Here is a 23,894-nt window from a genome sequence, read left to right as displayed (position 1 = left end):
CCATTATACATACACTGTACAGCAAGAATACCTCCATTATACATACACTGTACAGCAAGCATACCTCCATTATACATAAACTGTGACTGTACAGCAATCATACATCCATTATACATACACTGTACAGCAAGCATACCTCCATTATACATACACTGTACAGCAATCATACATCCATTATAAATACACTGTGACTGTACAGCAATCATACATCCATTATACATACACTGTGACTGTACAGCAAGCATACCTCCATTATACATACACTGTACAGCAATCATTCCCCCATTATACATACACTGTACAGCAATCATACCTCCATTATACATACACTGTACAGAAATCATACATTCATTATACATACACTGTACAGCAATCATACCTCCATTATACATACACTGTACAGCAATCATACATCCATTATACATACACTGTACAGCAATCATACATCCATTATACATACACTGTACAGCAACCATACCTCCATTATACATACACTGTACAGCAATCATACATTCATTATACATACACTGTACAGCAATCATACATTCATTATACATACACTGTACAGCAATCATACCTCCATTATACATACACTGTACAGCAATCATACATTCATTATACATACACTGTACAGCAATCATACATACATTATACATACACTGTACAGCAAGCATACCTCCATTATACATACACTGTACAGCAATCATACATTCAGTATACATACACTGTACAGCAATCATACATCCATTATACATACACTGTACAGCAAGCATACCTCCATTATACATACACTGTACAGCAATCATACCTCCATTATACATACACTGTACAGCAATTATACCTCCATTATACATACACTGTACAGAAATCATACATTCATTATACATACACTGTACAGCAATCATACCTCCATTATACATACACTGTACAGCAATCATACATCCATTATACATACACTGTACAGCAATCATACATCCATTATACATACACTGTACAGCAATCATACCTCCATTATACATACACTGTACAGCAATCACACATTCATTATACATACACTGTACAGCAATCATACCTCCATTATACATACACTGTACAGCAATCATGCATCCATTATACATACACTGTACAGCAAGCATACCTCCATTATACATACACTGTACAGCAATCATACATTCAGTATACATACACTGTACAGCAATCATACATCCATTATACATACACTGTACAGCAAGCATACCTCCATTATACATACACTGTACAGCAAGCATACCTCCATTATACATACACTGTACAGCAATCATACATCCATTATACATACACTGTACAGCAAGCATACCTCCATTATACATACACTGTACAGCAATCATACATCCATTATACATACACTGTACAGCAATCATACATTCATTATACATACACTGTACAGCAATCGTACCTCTATTATACATACACTGTACAGCAATCATACATTCATTATACATACACTGTACAGCAATCATACATCCATTATACATACACTGTACAGCAAGCATACCTCCATTATACATACACTGTACAGCAATCATACATTCAGTATACATACACTGTACAGCAATCATACATCCATTATACATACACTGTACAGCAAGCATACCTCCATTATACATACACTGTACAGCAATCATACATTCATTATACATACACTGTACAGCAATCATACATCCATTATACATACACTGTACAGCAAGCATACCTCCATTATACATACACTGTACAGCAATCATACCTCCATTATACATACACTGTACAGCAATTATACCTCCATTATACATACACTGTACAGCAATCATACATTCATTATACATACACTGTACAGCAATCATACATCCATTATACATACACTGTACAGCAAGCATACCTCCATTATACATACACTGTACAGCAATCATACATTCAGTATACATACACTGTACAGCAATCATACATCCATTATACATACACTGTACAGCAAGCATACCTCCATTATACATACACTGTACAGCAAGCATACCTCCATTATACATACACTGTACAGCAATCATACATCCATTATACATACACTGTACAGCAATCATACATTCATTATACATACACTGTACAGCAATCATACATCCATTATACATACACTGTACAGCAAGCATACCTCCATTATACATACACTGTACAGCAATCATACATTCATTATACATACACTGTACAGCAATCATACCTCTATTATACATACACTGTACAGCAATCATACATTCATTATACATACACTGTACAGCAATCATACATCCATTATACATACACTGTACAGCAAGTATACCTCCATTATACATACACTGTACAGCGATCATACATTCATTATACATACACTGTACAGCAATCATACATCCATTATACATACACTGTACAGCAAGCATACATTCATTATACATACACTGTGACTGTACAGCAATCATATATCCATTATACATACACTGTACAGCAATCATACATTCATTATACATACACTGTACAGCAATCATACATCCATTATACATACACTGTGTCTGTACAGCAATCATACATCCATTATACATACACTGTACAGCAATCATACATCCATTATACATACACTGTACAGCAATCATACATCCATTATACATACACTGTACAGCAAGCATACCTCCATTATACATACACTGTGACTGTACAGCAATCATACATCCATTATACATACACTGTACAGCAATCATACATCCATTATACATACACTATACAGCAAGCATACCTCGATTATACATACACTGTACAGCAATCATACCTCCATTATACATACACTGTACAGCAATCATACCTCCATTATACATACACTGTACAGCAATCATACCTCCATTATACATACACTGTACAGCAAGAATACCTCCATTATACATACACTGTACAGCAAGCATACCTCCATTATACATAAACTGTGACTGTACAGCAATCATACATCCATTATACATACACTGTACAGCAAGCATACCTCCATTATACATACACTGTACAGCAATCATACATCCATTATAAATACACTGTGACTGTACAGCAATCATACATCCATTATACATACACTGTGACTGTACAGCAAGCATACCTCCATTATACATACACTGTACAGCAATCATACCTCCATTATACATACACTGTACAGCAATCATACCTCCATTATACATACACTGTACAGAAATCATACATTCATGATACATACACTGTACAGCAATCATACCTCCATTATACATACACTGTACAGCAATCATACATCCATTATACATACACTGTACAGCAATCATACATCCATTATACATACACTGTACAGCAACCATACCTCCATTATACATACACTGTACAGCAATCATACATTCATTATACATACACTGTACAGCAATCATACCTCCATTATACATACACTGTACAGCAATCATACATTCATTATACATACACTGTACAGCAATCATACATACATTATACATACTGTACAGCAAGCATACCTCCATTATACATACACTGTACAGCAATCATACATTCAGTATACATACACTGTACAGCAATCATACATCCATTATACATACACTGTACAGCAAGCATACCTCCATTATACATACACTGTACAGCAAGCATACCTCCATTATACATACACTGTACAGCAATTATACCTCCATTATACATACACTGTACAGAAATCATACATTCATTATACATACACTGTACAGCAATCATACCTCCATTATACATACACTGTACAGCAATCATACATCCATTATACATACACTGTACAGCAATCATACATCCATTATACATACACTGTACAGCAATCATACCTCCATTATACATACACTGTACAGCAATCACACATTCATTATACATACACTGTACAGCAATCATACCTCCATTATACATACACTGTACAGCAATCATACATCCATTATACATACACTGTACAGCAAGCATACCTCCATTATACATACACTGTACAGCAATCATACATTCAGTATACATACACTGTACAGCAATCATACATCCATTATACATACACTGTACAGCAAGCATACCTCCATTATACATACACTGTACAGCAAGCATACCTCCATTATACATACACTGTACAGCAATCATACATCCATTATACATACACTGTACAGCAAGCATACCTCCATTATACATACACTGTACAGCAAGCATACATCCATTATACATACACTGTACAGCAATCATACATTCATTATACATACACTGTACAGCAATCGTACCTCTATTATACATACACTGTACAGCAATCGTACCTCTATTATACATACACTGTACAGCAATCATACATCCATTATACATACACTGTACAGCAAGCATACCTCCATTATACATACACTGTACAGCAATCATACATTTATTATACATACACTGTACAGCAATCATACATCCATTATACATACACTGTACAGCAATCATACATCCATAATGCATACACTGTACAGCAATCATACATCCATTATACATACACTGTACAGCAAGCATACCTCCATTATACATACACTGTACAGCAATCATACATTCATTATACATACACTGTACAGCAATCATACATCCATTATACATACACTGTACAGCAATCATACATCCATTATACATACACTGTACAGCAATCATACATCCATTATACATACACTGTACAGCAATCATAAATCCATTATACATACACTGTACAACAATCATACCTCCATTATACATACACTGTACAGCAAGCATACCTCCATTATACATACACTGTACAGCAATCATAAATCCATTATTCATACACTGTACAGCAATCATACATCCATTATACATACACTGTACAGCAATCATACATCCATTATACATACACTGTACAGCAAGCATACATTCATAATACATACACAGTGACTGTACAGCAATCATACATCCATTATACATACACTGTACAGCAATCATACATTCATTATACATACACTGTACAGCAATCATACATCCATTATACATACACTGTGTCTGTACAGCAATCATACATCCATTATACATACACTGTACAGCAAGCATACCTCCATCATACATACACTGTACAGCAATCATACATTCAGTATACATACACTGTACAGCAATCATACATTCATTATACATACACTGTACAGCAAGCATGCCTCCATTATACACACACTGTACAGCAAGCATACCTCCATTATACATACACTGTACAGCAATCATACATCCATTATACATACACTGTACAGCAAGCATACCTCCATTATACATACACTGTACAGCAATCATACATTCATTATACATACACTGTACAGCAATCATACATCCATTATACATACATCGTACAGCAATCATACATCCATTATACATACACTGTACAGCAATCATACATCCATTATACATACACTGTACAGCAAGCATACCTCCATTATACATACACTGTACAGCAATCATACATTCATTATACATACACTGTACAGCAATAATACATCCATTATACATACACTGTACAGCAATCATACAATCATTATACATACACTGTACAGCAATCATACATCCATTATACATACACTGTACAGCAAGCATACCTCCATTATACATACACTGTACAGCAATCATACATTCATTATACATACACTGCACAGCAATCATACATCCATTATACATACACTGTACAGCAATCATACATTCATTATACATACACTGTACAGCAATCATACATCCATTATACATACACTGTACAGCAATCATACATCCATTATACAGCAATCATACATCCATTATACATACACTGTACAACAATCATACCTCCATTATACATACACTGTACAACAATCATACCTCCATTATACATACACTGTACAGCAAGCATACCTCCATTATACATACACTGTGCAGCAATCATACATCCATTATACATACACTGTACAGCAATCATACATCCATTATACATACACTGACTGTACAGCAATCATACATCCATTATACATACACTGTGACTGTATAGCAATCAAACATCCATTATACATACACTGTACAGCAAGCGTACCTCCATTATACATACACTGTGACTGTACAGCAATCATACATCCATTATACATACACTGTACAGCAAGCATACCTCCATTATACATACCCTGTGACTGTACAGCAATCATACATCCATTATACATACACTGTACAGCAATCATACATCCATTATACATACACTGTACAGCAAGCATACCTCCATTATACATACACTGTACAGCAATCATACCTCCATTATACATACACTGTACAGCAATCATACCTCCATTATACATACACTGTACAGCAATCATACCTCCATTATACATACACTGTACAGCAAGCATACCTCCATTATACATACACTGTACAGCAAGCATACCTCCATTATACATACACTGTGACTGTACAGCAATCATACATCCATCATACATACACTGTACAGCAAGCATACCTCCATTATACATAAACTGTACAGCAATCATACATCCATTATACATACACTGTGACTGAACAGCAAGCATACCTCCATTATACATACACTGACTGTACAGCAATCATACATCCATTATACATACACTATACAGCAAGCATACCTCCATTATACATACACTGTACAGCAAGCATACCTCCATTATACATACACTGTACAGCAAGCATACCTCCATTATACATACACTGTATAGCAATCATACCTCCATTATACATACACTGTACAGCAAGCATACCTCTATTATACATACACTGTACAGCAATCATACCTCCATTATACATACACTGTGACTGTACAGCAATCATACATCCAATCCATTAATAATGGATTGGATGTATGATTGTTGTACAGTCACAGACACAGTGTATGTATAATGGATGTATGATTGCTGTACAGTGTATGTATAATGGACAGGGCTGTCTTTAATTTTGATTGGACCCTGGGCAAGCAATTTTTTTGGGGGGCCCCCCGGTCCCCCACCCCCATCCCACACACACTCGGGATCAGTACAGGATCAGTAATGTAATGTATGTACACAGTGACCTCACCAGCAGAATAGTGAGTACAGCTCTGGAGAGAAGGTGTGTTCTGCTGAGCTCCAGAGTTTCCCAGAGAAGCAGTGATTTTCTTCCACCCCTCCCCAGGTGTGTGGCAGACACCTGGGTAGGTTTTCCTGCTATGGAGCCCCGGGAAGCTGGGGCTTCATCTTGCACCCCCCCCCCCCCCCCCCCCCCGTTCTCGGCTGGCGGGGTGTGCAAAGGAAAATGCAACAGCCAGTAGTCAGGATGGGGTGAGGAGATCCAGCAGGGTCCACAGCCATGTGGGGCCCCCTCCCCGACCTCAGCTGGGAGCTGCAAAGCTTCCAGCAGAAGCTCATCCAGGCAGCGGAGTGGAAAGTCTGCATCATAGTTACATAGTTACAAAGTTACATAGTTAGTATGGTTGAAAAAAGACATACGTCCATCAAGTCCAACCAGGGGATTGAAGGGAAGGATGTAAGGGGATAAGGGAAAGGGATGTAGTTTTATAATTCTGCATAAGCTTTAATGTTATTTTGTTCCAGGAATGTATCTAACCCTGTTTTAAAGCTGTTAATTGTTCCTGCTGTGACCAGTTCCTGAGGTAGACCGTTCCATAAATTCACAGTCCTCACGGTAAAGAAGGCGTGCCGCCCCTTTAGACTAAACCTTTTCTTTTCCAGACGGAGGGAGTGCCCCCTCGTCCTTTGGGGGGGTTTAACCTGGAACAGTTTTTCTCCATATTTTTTGTATGGGCCATTAATATACTTATATACGTTTATCATATCCCCATATCCAGCCTGTTTCATTAGAACCCCAGCAATGGGGGGTAAAGGGGCCCAAAGAATCCCTGGCCAGCTTTGGGTCCAAAATCCAGGCCAAGATGGCTCAGTATGAACAGCTCGGAAAACAACTAAGAGGCCTCAGAGAGGAGCTGAAGTTTGCAAGACTGTTGAGACCCAATTAGCTCCGAGCAGGCTATAACTACCCCTCCCCCTTACTACAATAATTAATTAAATAATAACTGACACAACAACAATTCAACTTTTCCGTGGGTGGGGATCGGCCACAGCTTTATTTATAAAATTACTTATATAAATAACAATTTAACTGTAACAAAGACACCGATTGGCTTCTTGCCAACCCGAGAGGTGCTGCCACACTATCCTGTGTGGAGGTCTACCCCGGGTTGACCCCGCTTTCACCGTCTTCTTACCGCCAAGCTGTGACTTACAATAAACAGAGATACAAAAAGGGAGGGAGGGCAAAACTCCGGGTCCTGGGCAGATTGAGGGGGGAAGGGAGGCACCACAGCTATAAATACCCAGGGGAGGGCCTTTGAAAGCCCGTGAAACTATTAGACCCCTGATTGGTGCACTCCTTCCCCCCCACCCATGGGACATACCACTATAGTTAGCAACAAGTTTTTACAGGCGGGGGAGGGGGCTAAAAAACATTGCCTGTATATTTCTTAACCCCTTAACTGCTCACCAGTCAGGGGGCAAGCTAGTTATGCACAGCTTGCCCCTCCAGACTGTTGAGACCCAATTAGCTCCGAGCTGGCTATAACTACCCCTCCCCCTTACTACAATAATTAATTAAATAATAACTGACACAACAACAATTCAACTTTTCCGTGGGTGGGGATCGGCCACAGCTTTATTTATAAAATTACTTATATAAATAACAATTTAACTGTAACAAAGACACCGATTGGCTTCTTGCCAACCCAAGAGGTGCTGCCACACTGTCCTGTGTGGAGGTCTACCCCGGGTTGACCCCGCTTTCACCGTCTTCACCGTCCACCCAAGAGATACTGGATAGCCAACACCTGGGGCCAACTCAGCCCCCCGAACACACCCAACACATTTCCTCTCCAGGAAAGTCGCCCAACACATTTCCTCTCCAGGAAATTCTCCCAACACATAACCTCTCCAGGAAATCCGAGGTACCTGCCGCCAGGTCCTATGTTTTTGCATTTTATTTTATTTTTTGTAATTTTTATTTTTTTTGTATTCACTAACTCTTGTGTGAACTCATTTCTCAGACTCGCCCATACACCGAAGAGTGCCGCAGCACTCGCACCACCTTGCGGAAAGCCGCTCGCAAAACAAAAACACATGTGGGAAACATCAAACTGGGCGAAAATAGCAACGCAACAAGCAGATCGCCCGCGCCCCACGCGCTGCGCTACCCTCTCCGGAAACTGAGCCCTCTCCGCCGACACCGACACAAAAAGAGAGCGAATCCCAAACTCACAACACCCCCTCCTACAAAGAGAAGCCAAAACCCAAAACAGACAATCGAGGGCGGGGAGCATAAAAGAAAAAGAGGTGGGGGGGGAGGCCCCCACCGCAGTCCAATCAACAATAGGACGACAACAGGAAAAAACAGTCATTCGTGGACCCTCATGCAGCACAAGCTGTGTGTCCCAGATCGCCTAAGCAATCTCGGACCGACGGACCTGAAAACGCACAAAATAGGCACCCAAAAAACACATCAGACACCCAAGTGTCATGGAAGGAGACGAGGAGAAAGAAAGTGCCCCATCCACCTAGCCCCGAAAAAAGCCAGCGCAAAACCTCGGATCAGAAAAAACGACGCAAAAGCGACAACCAAAAATCCGACCCACAGCCGCCACCAAGCGACCCAAAAACTGATAGGAAAAAATGGTCGCCGACAGCAAGGCCACCCGCTCACGGGCCCAGCCCCTAGGTATACACCAACATCCCACCAACCGCAAAGCAGAAAAGAAAAATCACCCCCCGTCATGCGGCAACCTCACCCCACTGGATCGCAGCACAGTGGGAAAGCACCCTTTTTTTTTTTTTTTTTTTTGCACTGAGTAGTAGGTGATTCACATGAACAGGTGAAGATACCCAGCGTCACATACTAAGAATGTTAATTGGATACATGCAGAATACAGCCCAAATCTCGAACGTCCTTGGATAGGAGACACAGCAGTTAACTTATTTTATCACAGCCTATCAAAACGAAATAGGAAGTCAAACAGCAGAACCTTGTAGGTACAAAAAACAAAACCCCTATCCACAGACACACTTGGAACCTTCGGGACCCTCCTTGACTGTAGACATCCCGGCCTCCACACCAACCCCAACTACTCGCAAGCGCCTCACCGTGAGTGCGACCAAGTCGCAGGAGCCACTAAAGCGGACCAAGAAATACACCAATCTCCACGATGACCCACAGGCCGAAAATTTAACCACAACTGTATCACTCAGTCCTACCCCGGGACCCGAACCCGAGGTGGTCTCCCATTCCACAGCCACATGAGCAAACCTTCCGACTCCACCCGAGGGAGCAACCTCCGGAACCACTGCCAGAGAACGGGACAAAGCGTCAACACCCAATACCGACCCCAGGGAGTACAGCCGCAAAATAAACCTTATCTCCAAACAGCGAAGCACTAGGTGCAACAAGCCGAGCGCAGGAAGAAAGCCGAAAGAAAGAAATAATAACAGTGACAACGCCCCAAATGTCAGACCGACAAAACGCCCCCGATCACTCAAATCACACCCAAAAAAGAAAAGCATCACCAAATTATAGCGCAATCAAGCACAGGGGCCACGCCAACCCACACAGTACCGTTACAATCCTAGAACATGAACTGCTGAAGCAAGCACCCAAAGTCCCACAACCAACACCAAAGGAAAAAGCACAAACAAAAAACCCAAGCATGGCAGAAACCCACTGACTACCAAGACACCCAGTAGTAAACCACCCTGCAGCACCACTGGAAAACCAAAACACCACACCAACAACCAACCAAACCAGCCACACCCGGGAACAGAGCGAGCTCTCCATGAGCTGCAACGGGGGACTGAAAGCAGGCCTGTCCACTGCATCACGCCTGAAAAAAACCCAACCAACCGGAACGTCAGCCCTTAGTGCACCAGGGGCACATATGCGGGGGCACAGATACCACACACCCTCGGCGGCCAGAGACAACCTGCAGGAAAAAACTCCGCCCTGAACCACATTCCACGTGGAACATTCAGTAAACCAGCAAGGACCGGAACCGGGGCACATAGCGAGCCCTGAAGAAACCAAAACAGAGAAAACGCAATTACTCCATGACCATAGGAAAGCAGCAAACCAAGGCCAACAAGGCATGCGGAAGACATGCTAATCTCCTCAAAATCGTTCCAATTTTAACATACATGCTGCCGAAGCGAGCACAAAATATGGACGCTTCACAAATTTGCATGTCAGCCTTGCAGCAACAAACCACACCCCAACAAGTGTAGAGCACAGGAGAATCACCCTCCGGAATACCACCACGAACAGAAGAAACCACACAGGCAAGACAAACGGAGACACAAGCAAAACCTACCCCCAGAGACTCAAGCGAAACCTACCCTCCGCCACATCAGCCAAAGCACCCAGCACGACATACAGGAGTCCCATGCCTACATGAGATTGGGCGAAACAGGAAAAAACAGCAGACAAATATACTAGGACAATGGAGCAGCGGAGAGAGACTACAACTTAAGATGGAGAGATAAACCAAACAAAGGGGGAGAAAACCCAAAGAAACAAAACCGTGACTGGGTGGCAGCCACCGATTCAGGAAAAGGAACATGCCTACGGGAGCTAAGTCAGCAAAACCCCGGCCACCTAGAGCGTAAGGCCAAAAGACCACACACCCAAGCGCGCACCGCAGAAAATGATACCCTACCAAAGCACCCCGTCAAGAAGAGACGTACCCAACTCACAACCAGAGACCAACACAGATATACACCCATATCCGAGACCCAAACTCAACAAACACACGGGAACAAAAGGACGAACACTACACAGACGTAGCAATAAGCACACAAACCAGGGAAGGGGCAAAGCCCCACATCAGAAGACTCACCAATTCCAGAAAATGGAGAAGCACAACAGAGGGAGGAACCACTTCACCACCGCCGCAGGCGTGGGACAAGGCACGCTGGAGACCGCCGGGTCGCGGGCACTCGGCCGCCGCACGGAACGGCGCCGGAAACCACGCCGGGAAAACAGCAGTAGAGGACTCTGAGGGAGAACCCTGCGGGAAGAACCGAAACACCTACTCCCCGCAGGTGAACAGAAGGCCCAAAAAACACCGCCTGTGCCGCCCCCCAGGACCAGAGCGAGAGCGGCGACAAATACGTCTATGCCCCCATCCGGCCCCAGAGGGGGGAAGAGCAACACGAAATCAGGGGAGCACTCCCTACCCCTCCACGGGGGGCATTGGAGAGGCAGGAGGAAGGAGGACAGCAGTGGCAGCAGTGGGGGAAGGGGGGGGGTTGGGAACTCGGGGCAGAGAGGTGATGGGGAGGCGTGGGGGGGGCGCAATGGATGCAAGAACCATGGGGAGCACTGGAAGAGCACGAGGAAAAAGGGGGAGGGGCAGCAGCAGCAGTGGGCAGGGGGGGAGTGCTAGTGTGGTGGGGGTAAGGAGCCGGGCAATGGAGTGGGGACGGTATGAGTGCTCATATAGTTGGCGTTGTGATCTGAAGCTGTCCGCAGTACCATTGTCGTTTCGATCAGAGTTTGAGATCGCTGTTTTTCATATTTACGGTATAAAAAGGGGTCAAAAATACGCTATTTTGGACTGTGAAATTTATTTATTCAAGTAATATTACTTATTTATGTATTTTATTCATTAATTAATAAATTTGTAATTTTTTTTTTTTTTTTTTTTTTTTATATTATACACGTACGCCATAGACGGAGCGCCTTAAATGACTATATTTATTAATTAATTTTTTTAATTAATTAATGAATTTATTTATTTTTTTATACTACGGACATGTAGGCACGTGGCGATACCACACGTGTATATTGTTGTAATATACAGTATTTTATGTATTATTATTTTATTTATAGATTTTAATTTTTTATCATTACTATTATGGTATTTTTCTTTTCTTTTCTTTTTCTTTTTTTTTTTTATTATTAATTTTTATTTTTTATTTTATTTTATGATGTGGAAAAGGGGGGTGATCAAACGTGTAAAATTGCAAGGGTTAAAAGATCTTTATTAACTTAACTATTCAAATACTTCAACAGTTTTTTTTTTTTTTTTGCAATGCTATAGCTCCCCTAGGAGCTATAACACTGCACACACTGAACCTGACACCGATCACTTGCCATGTAGTAACATGGCAATGATCGGTGTTATCAATGATTGATTGCTCAAGCCTGAATTTCAGGCTTGGAGCAATCAATTGAGGAGCGGACGCGCAGGAGGCAGGTGAGTGACCCTCCTGCTGCGTCCCAGCTGATCGGGACATCGCGATTTTATCGCGATGGTCCCAATCAGCCCGCTGAGCAGCCGGGATGCGTTCAATTACATTTTCAGACGCGGCGATGACTTTGATCGCCGCGTCTGAAAAGGTGATGCCGGACATCTGCCAGATCGGCGATGTCCGGCATTATCAGGGGTCCTGGTCGCTAATAGCAACTGGGACCCAACAGCTATAATGCGCGCTCACTATGTGAGCGCGGATTATAGCTGGGGACGCGCAAATGGACGTTAATAAACGTCCATTTGCGCAAACGTTAAAGGGGGTTAAAACAGCAGCAGCCACCCAGGGGCCGCCACCTCCAGAGCGGAGGGGACAAACAGGCGGGAGGGGGGGTTATGGTAAGGACCGCAACAGGGGGGGGGGGAGGCAGACGAAGGGGACCGCAACAGGGGGGAAAAAAGAGACGGACGGGGCAAGTAGGTAATCAGAGCCTGCTCCAGGAGCACCCAGGAGAGAGGGATCAAAGTACAGGCAGGGGAGAGGGCAAAAGAACGGGACAAGGCTCAAAGGGATTACAGTGGGAAAGGAGGGCAGGACTGATAAGAGGTCCGCCAGCCTCCTGAACCCGCCAAGGGTGCAACAGGAGGGGAGGCCAGCTCAGCCACAAGGGAGCATGCCAGCCCTCACCCATCTGCTCCATCCAGGCCACAAATAAGGGGCAGACACATACCAGCCAGCAGTCAAAACTCCGGGTCCTGGGCAGATTGAGGGGGAAAGGGAGGCACCACAGCTATAAATACCCAGGGGAGGGCCCCTGAAAGCCCGGGAAACTATTAGACCCCTGATTGGTGCACTCCTTCCCCCCCACCCATGGGACATACCACTATAGTTAGCAACAAGTTTTTACAGGCGGGGGAGGGGGCTAAAAAACATTGCCTGTATATTTCTTAACCCCTTAACTGCTCACCAGTCAGGGGGCAAGCTAGTTATGCACAGCTTGCCCCTCCAGCTACCAAGCAAACAATGCAGCAAAGACCAAGAGGGCAGCATTTTCCACCAAGGTGAGAGCTCTGAAGAAACAGGTGGATGAGATTGTGAGGCTGAGATCGGACATTGTGGAGGGAGGTGGTATACTCAGCGAGAGACTTGTGAACAAGGATAGTTTCTCCAGCATGAAGGTCTCAGGACAAGTGAGTAACCAAGATGACTGCCAGAGTGAGGAGGAAGAGATGGAGGGAGGTGAGGAGGGGGATTAGAGTGAGGGGGATATGGATACTGGACCTGTGTGTACCACCACTACTGTTACCCCAGACCCCCCACTTACCCTCAGTGGGGACTATGTAAACCCGGCTCAGGTGGCCTTACCTCCCTCCAGTGAGGAGGATGATGATGATGATGACGGCAGTGACTGCAGTGATGGAAGCGGCTTGGCAGATGGGGGTCTCCTGCGGGCAATTGTTATGCAGGAGTCCCCCACCCGTCTGGAAAACTTTTCCTTCGGGGATGATTTGGGCCCAGAGGAGAAGGGAAAGAAGAAGAAGAAGAAAGGAAAGGGCAAGAAGAGGAAGAAGACACAAGGAGTTAAGTTTGTCTTTTCTCCCTTCCAGCAGTCTGGGTCGGCTGAAAAGGGTGCTGGGTCCCCCAATCTGCCAGACCCCGTTTCTGTAGTGGAGCGGGGCCAGCATGGGGGATACAGTAGCGCACCCAAAATGGCCGCGGGTGCTATAGAAAAAAAAGGGCACCCTCCTGTGAGGGGGAGGGTGTCCAGGCACCGGAAAATGGCGGCAGATTCACCCGTTCGGGGGGCGGTCCCCTGGTTGAAGTGGGCGGTACAGGTCCTGGCACCGCAGGGCACTCTCCTGTGAGGGGGGGGGGGAGTGTCCGGGCGCTGGACCTTGTTGGTTCAGGGGGCGGTCCCCTAGGTGGCGTGGTTGATACTGGTTCTGGCGCCAGGGGGCACTCCGCTATAAAGTGGGAGGTTCCCTGCACATCAGCTGTAGCGGGAGTTAGTCCGGAGGGACAGTCTTTTTGTGAGGGGGAGTGGCCACCCATTTCAGAGGCGGAGCCTGTGTCTGCACCCAAAGACACAGGAAGAAAGAACTATGCAGCACCAATCCTGAAACCGGCAACCCTTAAACATGAAGCAAAAGACCCAGCCAGCCCAGTCTGTAACACTCCAAGGGAGAGTGAACGCAAGAGTGAAAGTGAAAGGAAAAATGTGAATAAAAATGGTAATGTGCAGAATGTGAGTTATAGTGGTGTGCATGGGAGGAGTTGTGGTAGCAGTGTTGATGAGGGGGGTGCAAGTAGTGTGCAAGAGAGGGGTGCAAGTAGTGTGCAAGAGAGGGGTGCAAGAGGAGTGCAAGAGAGGGGTGCAAGTGTAGTCCAAGAGAGGGGTGCTAGTGAAATACAGGTGAGGAGTGGTAGTGGAATGACAGAGAGAGGTGTTATGGCTGTTAAGAATAAGGGTCCAGGTTTGGCCTCTGGGTCAGTTCCTGGTTCGACTGCCCCCCCGGTAGTGGCTGCTTCTCAGAGAAGCTATGCCAGCGTCACTGCCGGGGGATCAGGGGGATCCCCATCTCCGTCTGGCTCTGGGGGTCACTTGCAACAGCGCCTCCTGGAGGCTCTACGTAGGGGAGACAGGTCAATCCATGTAGAGGGGAGGGGTGAGGTTGACCTGTCTTTTTGGATAGAAAGACATGGCTTAGGCGCCTTCCGAGAACAAAACGGGGAGGTGGTCTGGTCCCTCCCGACATCCGGCCAGGAAAGTGGCCGTAGGAATGTGGTCCGTTTAGTGTGGAGGGGCGAAGATGCGCGTCCGCCTCGGGGTAAGGTGGTTGAGCTCCTCCTCCGGATGGAATTCAGGGCAAGTGACATCTTTGCCCTGATCCACCCCTATGGTACTTCCGAGTTTGACATCAGCTTTGTTCGGCCAGAGGGTCTGGAACTTTTCTGGTCGAATTATGAGGTGGTGAAAAGCGAGCCCGGCTGGCGTGATTTCGCCGTAAAGGCGATATCCCGTCAGAATCTGGCCAAGAAAGTGACCGTTTTGACACGTAACGAGTCACTATCTTGCTATGACATTATGACCTGGCTTAGCCGATATGGGGATGTGACGGACATGCCAAAAAAGAACTATGACGAACATGGGATCTGGTCTGGGGCCTGGACGTTTTCCGTCAAACTGAAGCGTTCGGGGAGCACTGTTGCCCACATCCCATCAGCTGCTTTTCTTGGGAGAGACAGAATCCAAGTTTTCTACCAGGGGCAGCCCAAGGTCTGTCACAGGTGTGGCAGCCCCACTCACTTTAGCGCAGCCTGTACCGTGCAGGTCTGTGCACTGTGCGGTGGGGTAGGTCATCTTGCCGCATCCTGTAGGCAGATCAGGTGTCATCTGTGTGGTGTCTTAGGACACCCTTTCAGCCGTTGTCCTAGCGCCTTTGCCCGTGCGACGGTCACCTTGGCTGGGGAGAGCAGTAACGTTGCCTCAGCTGGGGAGGGCACGGGTGCGGGTGAAGGTGCAACAGGGTCAGTGAAGAGGAAAAGTCCCGCCAGGCTGAGGCGGGAGGCTAATCGGAGAAGGAGCAGGGAACTGGAGAGTTCCCATGTGGCAGGGGTAGCTTCTGGCCCTGCTCCTGAGGTTAGTCCTGAAACTGCTGAGACCCTGGGGGAGAATGTGCTGGAAGAGGAAATGGGGAGAATCTGTAAAGAAGAGGGCAGCAAGGCCGATCTTTCCGATTCCTCCCACTGTGAATGTGTGGATGAGGAGGGTGAAGAGAGGCCAAAAAAGAAGGGCAGTAATGGGAGAAAGAAGAGGTCGGAGCCCTCTAGTCCCCGTGCTGCGGACCAGGTCCCAAGCGGAAGCTTACCTGCCCCCCTCTGATTGATCTGTCTAACCGGTACTCTGTCCTTGAAGACATCTCCTCCCCCTCCTTGAAGGGGGGGGTCAGGGATGGGGTGCCTGAAGTGGGGGAGCCTCCAGGGGGAACTGGGCCCTGTCCTGATGGGGCAATTTCCGCAGGGGATGGGGCCAAATCGGAGCCAGGCGGAGATGGGGATTATAAAATGGACCAGTCAGAATCAAAAAAACGGTCCAAAGACAAGGAAGCCTCCTCATCTGGGGATGAGGGGGTAAAGAAGAAACAAAAATGAGGGGGTTAGGGCCGTCTATCTCAATCACCCATGATGGCGGCACTCACCCCATTGACACTGGCATCTATTAACTGTGCCAGTATAAAGTCTGATACGGCTAGATTCGCAGCCTTTGATTTTCTCGGCCGTGTTGAAGCCGATATTTTGTATCTGCAGGAGACCAGGTTGTCAGATCTTGCCTCTCTGGTAAAAGCCAGGAGAGAGTGGAGGCGTGGCCCCTCCCACTGGTCTCTTGCGGCTGAGCCGTATAGTGGGGTGGCGGTCCTTTTTACCGCTCCTGTTGAATGCAGACGGGTTATTGAGTTAGAAATGGGGAGGTGCCTGATCTTAGATGTCCTCATGAAGGGGCAAGAGCTCCGGCTTATTAACATCTACGCCCCACAAACCAAGTGGGGCCGCAAAGATCTCTTTATGAGGATTAAGCCCTTTCTTTTTACAAGCCGACAGGTGATCTTTGGAGGGGATTTCAATACTGTCAAAAGGTCCCAAGATAGGAGAGGCTCCAATGATCGGTTGGCTTATGATAGCATAGCTCTCAATAGCATAGTTAGGGTAGCTCGCCTAGAGGACGCCCACATCCGGAGCCCCTCAGGCCACGCGGGTTTCACCTATCATCGAGGTAGCTGCAGGTCTAGAATAGACAGGTTTTATTTGAAGGAGGAAGCTGTCTCTTCTGCAGTGTCCGTGGTTGAGGTGGAGTTCTCCGATCACTGTATGATTTTGTTTTCCCTGAATGTTTCAGAGACCCCTCGGATGGGTAAAGGTTATTGGAAGCTGAATTCGTCCCTCCTGGAGGAAGCAGAGGTAAAACAGTCCTTTGAGGATTTTCTTCAGAGTCAGGTACCTTTACTGGGCCTATGTAGTAGTAAGTCAGAGTGGTGGGAGATATTCAAGAAGCGGGTTGCGGGGTTCTTCCGCCAGCTCTCGAGCCTCAGGTCCCTGAATAGGTATCGCCTGTATCAGGGACTGAGGAGGAAACTCGAGCTTCTCGTCTCGACTGGAGGTAGCCGGGAGGATATCTCCAGAGTGAAGTCCTTGCTGATGAGGTGTCAGTACGATAGGCACGCATCTTTGGTTTTTGAGAGGGATTTCGGGAAGTACCGCTCGCCCGACCCTTACAGAAACTGTAAGATGTCAGTGAGTAGTAAAGTCATTTCAGGACTGATTGATAGTACAGGATCTCTGAATCGGTCCAGATCAGGGATCTTGGAGGTCGTCAGATCCTTCTACTCGCATCTCTTGGGAAGGAAGGATCTAGATCGAGACGGGATGTCGGCTTTCCTGGCTGAAACCATTCCTGAGCCAGGGGTAGACCCCTCTCTTGATGTTTTGGCAAAAAAAATCAGGGAAGAGGAAGTGAGACTGGCGATTGAGGGGCTTGCCCCCAAAAAGTCACCAGGTCCGGATGGCTTAACATCCGAGTGGTACAAGACCTTTAAGGAGTCTTTAGCTCCCCTCTTGACTGAGGTATTCAATGAGTGTCTCTCCTCGGGCACTCTGCCGAAGTCAATGAGGAGGTCAGCCCTGATTCTTCTCTCAAAGGGTAAAGATCCCAGCCATATTGAGAATTGGAGGCCCATAGCTCTTCTCAATACGGACAGGAAGCTTCTGGCAGAGATACTGTTTAATCGGCTGGTGAAGTTTGCACCCCGGCTCCTTTCGGGGGCCCAGCACTGCTCTGTTCCAGGCCAAAGCACCTTAAGTGCTGTTCTCGGTGTCCGGGAGGCAGTGGAGCGGAGTAGTGCAGGTCTCTGGAAGGGGTACTTGCTGTCCCTGGATCAGGCCAAAGCATTTGATCGGGTGAACCACGAGTACCTCTGGTCCGTCCTCCTGAGATATGGCTTACCGTGTGCTTTTATTAATTGGCTTAAGACCTTATATGCAGGGGCAGAGAGTTTCCCGCTGGTGAACGGGTGGTCTGGCCGCTCTTTTGAGGTGGGGTCCGGAGTCCGTCAGGGTTGTCCTTTGAGCCCGCTTTTATACGTGTTCGCAATTGATCCCTACGTCCGGAGGGTAGATTGTGGGCCGTTGGCGGGAGTCGGGATGAGTCTGGCGGAACTGGATGTCGCCCAGAGAGTGGTGGCGTACGCTGATGATGTCACCATTTTCGTGTCCTCGAGAGAGGAGGTCGATGTGGTGATGCCGGAGGTGGAACGCTACTCGGAGGCATCCGGGTCTAAGATCAACCGGGATAAGTGTGAAAGTCTCTGGCTGGGAGGGGGAGATCCCACTTTTGATCTCCCGGACACCCTCCCAGGGCCCCAAGACTCAGCAAAAATTCAGGGCATCACATTCGGCCAGGATGATTATCCCACCAAAAACTGGGATGGTAAGCTACAGGATGCCACTCATAGGGTGGATCAGTGGAAGGGTTGGTCTATGACCCTCAGGGAAAGGGTACACCTGATCAAATCGTATCCTGCTCCCCTTGTTTATCTATCTTGGCAGTGTATGTATCTTGCCAGATGCCTACTACACTAGGATCTACAGCCTGTTTTTCCAACTGTTATGGGGGAACAGGATGAACCTAGTCAAGAGAGAGGTTCCGTACCGCACAAGGAGACTAGGGGGTTTATCTATGGTAAACCCTGTGGTGTTCTTAACAAACACCTTCTTGAAAGCTAACATTTCAAACCTCTGGTCAGAGAGGGCTCCTCCGTGGGTACTCTCCTGCAGGGAATGGTTTCGGCCTTTCTTCCAGGAATGGGAGACAGGAGGGCAAGTGAAGGACCTCCGTACGCCCCATGGGCATCTTCCGGCTTACGCTACCCCGACTCTGAAGGCGATACGTCGGTGGGGTCTGGGAGTGTGGGAGATCAGGACCCAGTCAAGGCAGTTCCTTGACAAACGGGTTCTGTTGACCCACTTCCAGAAGCCTCTGGCGCTCAGGGACTGCACAGGTCGGGATCTGAGGGTGGGGTTGTATCTCTTAAATATGAAAAGGATCCCCCAGAAGTTTTGGGACTTGGCCTGGCGCTGCTTTCAGGGGAAGCTATATGTGAGGGACAATTTGAAGTGCAGGAGATCTGATGACCGGGGATGTCCCCGAGAAGAGTGCGGGGACATGCTGGAAAGCATGGACCATTTCCTGCTTCATTGTCCCTTTAATATAAGGGTCTACAACCGGGTGGGCGCTTCCATCGGCTGGAGTCAACTAGGGTCAGTTTATCTTTAGGGATAATGGTAGGGTGAGAGGTAGGGTGCAGTTAGGGAAAGAATATACATTTTGTATGTATCAGGATTGCCTTCCTTCTTCCTGGTGGTGGGCTAATGCATGTGCACCCTAGCTTTTTGTTTTGTTTTCAGATGCTATGGTTATGAAGGGCTTACAGGCACCGAACTTGGGCCTAAAGTGGGTTGTATTGTTTGCTTATGTATGTTAAAGCTGGTAATGGTTAAGTTGGTTGGGAGGAGTTCTAGGTTGGGAGGGTATATTTGTGGGTGGTGGTGGTCTTTTCTTTTGGTGGACCTGGCATGGGTCAGTTGTGGACTGGACATTGAGGACTATGAACTGTATGGAAAAAACTCTGACCCATGTACAGGAGGGCGGGTGGTGTGGGTGAAGGGTCAGTTTAGTGTAGAATGTTCTTTTATATTTGTAGGTGTGTTTTCTGTTTATTTATAGGTGTATATAGTTTGTGTATAGTATTGTACATAGTAGTGTATATAGTTAGTTATGTATATAGTATGTATAATGTTATATTATTATAAAAAAAATTATTATTTTTTTTTTTTTTAAGTATATAGTATTTATAGTAGAGATAGACATGGCAGTCGAACCAGTTTTGTTTTTGTAGTAATGTTTCTTTAGTATCCCGTTGTGGATTTATTTTCTTTGGTTTATATATGTAGTATGTAGTAAAGATGTGTGTAAGCATGTGTGTATTGTGTTTTCTGTGATATTTTCCCGAGTTTGGGTATTTTGAGTTGAATTTAATTTATTTATTTATTTATTTTTGGTTTCTTGGTTAAATGTAGTTAATATATGGATATATATGTGTGCATGTGTGAGTGTGGTATAGTGTTGTTATTATTATTATTATAATTATTATTATTATTTAAAAAAAAAAACATGGTGTGCAGTGTGAGTGCTTGTTGTGTTTTCTATTTGTAATGTATGATTTTTCCCGAGTTTGGGTGTTTTGAGTTAAAGCGAAATAGTGCTATATTTATGTTTCTTATGAGTGTGTTGTTTGGCTATGAAAGGTGTAGTTATAATATTTCTAGTTCTAGTAGGAAAGCTGGGCTGGCCGGTTAGGCAGGATTTTTGTTCTTTTATTTAAATGTAAAGTTTGGGTTTATGTTATTTCATGTTGTTGTTTTCCGTTATGGCAAAGTTGTGCTGGTTTATGTTTTGTTATGATTTGTATTTTTCTAATAAAAGATTTACAGGATATAACTCAGGATCAGTACAGGATAAGTAATGTATGTACACAGTGACCTCACCAGCAGAATAGTGAGTACAGCTCTTTAGAATAATACAGGATATAACTCAGGATCAGTACAGGATAAGTAATGTAATATATGTACATAGTGACCTCACCAGCAGAATAGTGAGTACAGCTCTTTAGAATAATACAGGATATAACTCAGGATCAGTACAGGATACGTACGGGGGAGGGGATTATCAGATTATGCAAGTGAGGGGAGGATACCCCCGGCGGTGGGTCCCTTGCTGCGGCCTTGATCCTGGAAGCGGCCGTGTGGGGACTGAGAGGAGCGGGAGACTCTCTATGCTCCGCTCTTCTCTATGATGCCGCCCGTGACGTTGCACCACACGTCACGTCACGTGACCATCTCCCAGACAGCCATTGCGGTACTGGCTGCCTGGGAATGAGTGACGGCGGCGGCGAACATAAAAAGGTAGCGTGCGGCGCAAACCCGCCCCCCCGCCCACTCCTACTAACATTTTGGCCGGGCCCCTGACGCCTGGCCCGCCAGCCTTTATCAGCTTTATGGGGCAAAAGGGGAGAGCTGCTTTTGGGCCCCCAGGAATTACAGGGCCCGGTGCAGCTGCCCCTTTTGCTCCACACCCGGCACACCCTGTGCGCACGCCTATGAGTGTACATGGGTGACAGAGGGGTGTAGAGGAGTGTACATGAGTGACAGAGGGGTGTAGAGGAGTGTACATGGGTGACAGAGGGGTATAGAGGAGTGTACATGGGTGACAGATGGGTGTACATGGGTGACAGAGGGTTGTAGAGAAGTGTAAATGGGTGACAGAGGGGTGTAGAGAGGTGTACAAGGGTGATAGATGGGTGTAGAAGAGTGAACATGGGTGACGGGGGCATAGGGGTGACAGAGGGGTGGACAGGGGGTGGACATGGGTGACAGGAGGGTGGAGAGGGGAGACGGGGTCAGAGGGGTGGACAAGGGGGTAATAGAGGGACAGGAGTGACAGAGGGGTGGACTGGGGTAACAAAGGGACAGATGGGTGAACAGGAGGGTGGACATGGGTGACAGAGTGGGGGTGGACATGGGTGACGGGGGGTGGACATGGGTGACGGGGAGGATTACATGGGTGACGGGGGAGGGATTACATGGGTGACGGGGGAGGGATTACATGGGTGACGGGGGAGGGATTACATGGGTGACGGGGGAGGGATTACATGGGTGACAGGGAGGGTGGACATGGGTGACAGGGAGGGTGGACATGGGTGACAGGGAGGGTGGACATGGGTGACAGGGAGGGTGGACATGGGTGACAGGGGCGTTGGACATGGGTGACAGGGAGGGATTACATGGGTGACAGGGAGGGATTACATGGGTGACAGGGAGGGATTACATGGGTGACTGAGGGGTGGACATGGGTGACTGAGGGGGTGGACATGGGTGACAGGGGGGGTGGACATGGGTGACAGAGGGGTGTACATGGGTGACAGGTGTGTAGAGGAGTGTACATGGGTGGCAGAGGGGTACAGAGTAGTGTACATGGGTGACAGATGGGTGTACATGGGTGACAGAGGGTTGTAGAGAAGTGTAAATGGGTGTCAGAGGGGTGTAGAGAGGTGTACAAGGGTGATAGATGGGTGTAGAAGAGTGAACATGGGTGACGGGGGCATAGGGGTGACAGAGGGGTGGACAGGGGGTGGACATGGGTGACAGGAGGGTGGGGAGGGGAGACAGGGGGTCAGAGGGGTGGACAAGGGGGTAAAAGAGGGACAGGAGTGACAGAAGGGTGGACTGGGGTAACAAAGGGACAGATGGGTGAACAGGAGGGTGGACATGGGTGACAGAGTGGGGGTGGACATGGGTGACAGGGGGTGGACATGGGTGACGGGGGGGATTACATGGGTGACGGGGGAGGGATTACATGGGTGACGGGGGAGGGATTACATGGGTGACAGGGAGGGTGGACATGGGTGACAGGGAGGGTGGACATGGGTGACAGGGAGGGTGGACATGGGTGACAGGGAGGAAGGACATGGGTGACGGGGGGTGGACATGGGTGATAGGGGGGGTGGACAT

Source organism: Hyla sarda, assembly GCF_029499605.1.
Source record: "Hyla sarda isolate aHylSar1 chromosome 2 unlocalized genomic scaffold, aHylSar1.hap1 SUPER_2_unloc_8, whole genome shotgun sequence".
Classification (NCBI taxonomy): Eukaryota; Metazoa; Chordata; class Amphibia; order Anura; family Hylidae; genus Hyla; species Hyla sarda.
The sequence above is the reverse complement of the archived record's forward strand: the minus strand, read 5'-3'. Positions refer to the sequence as shown.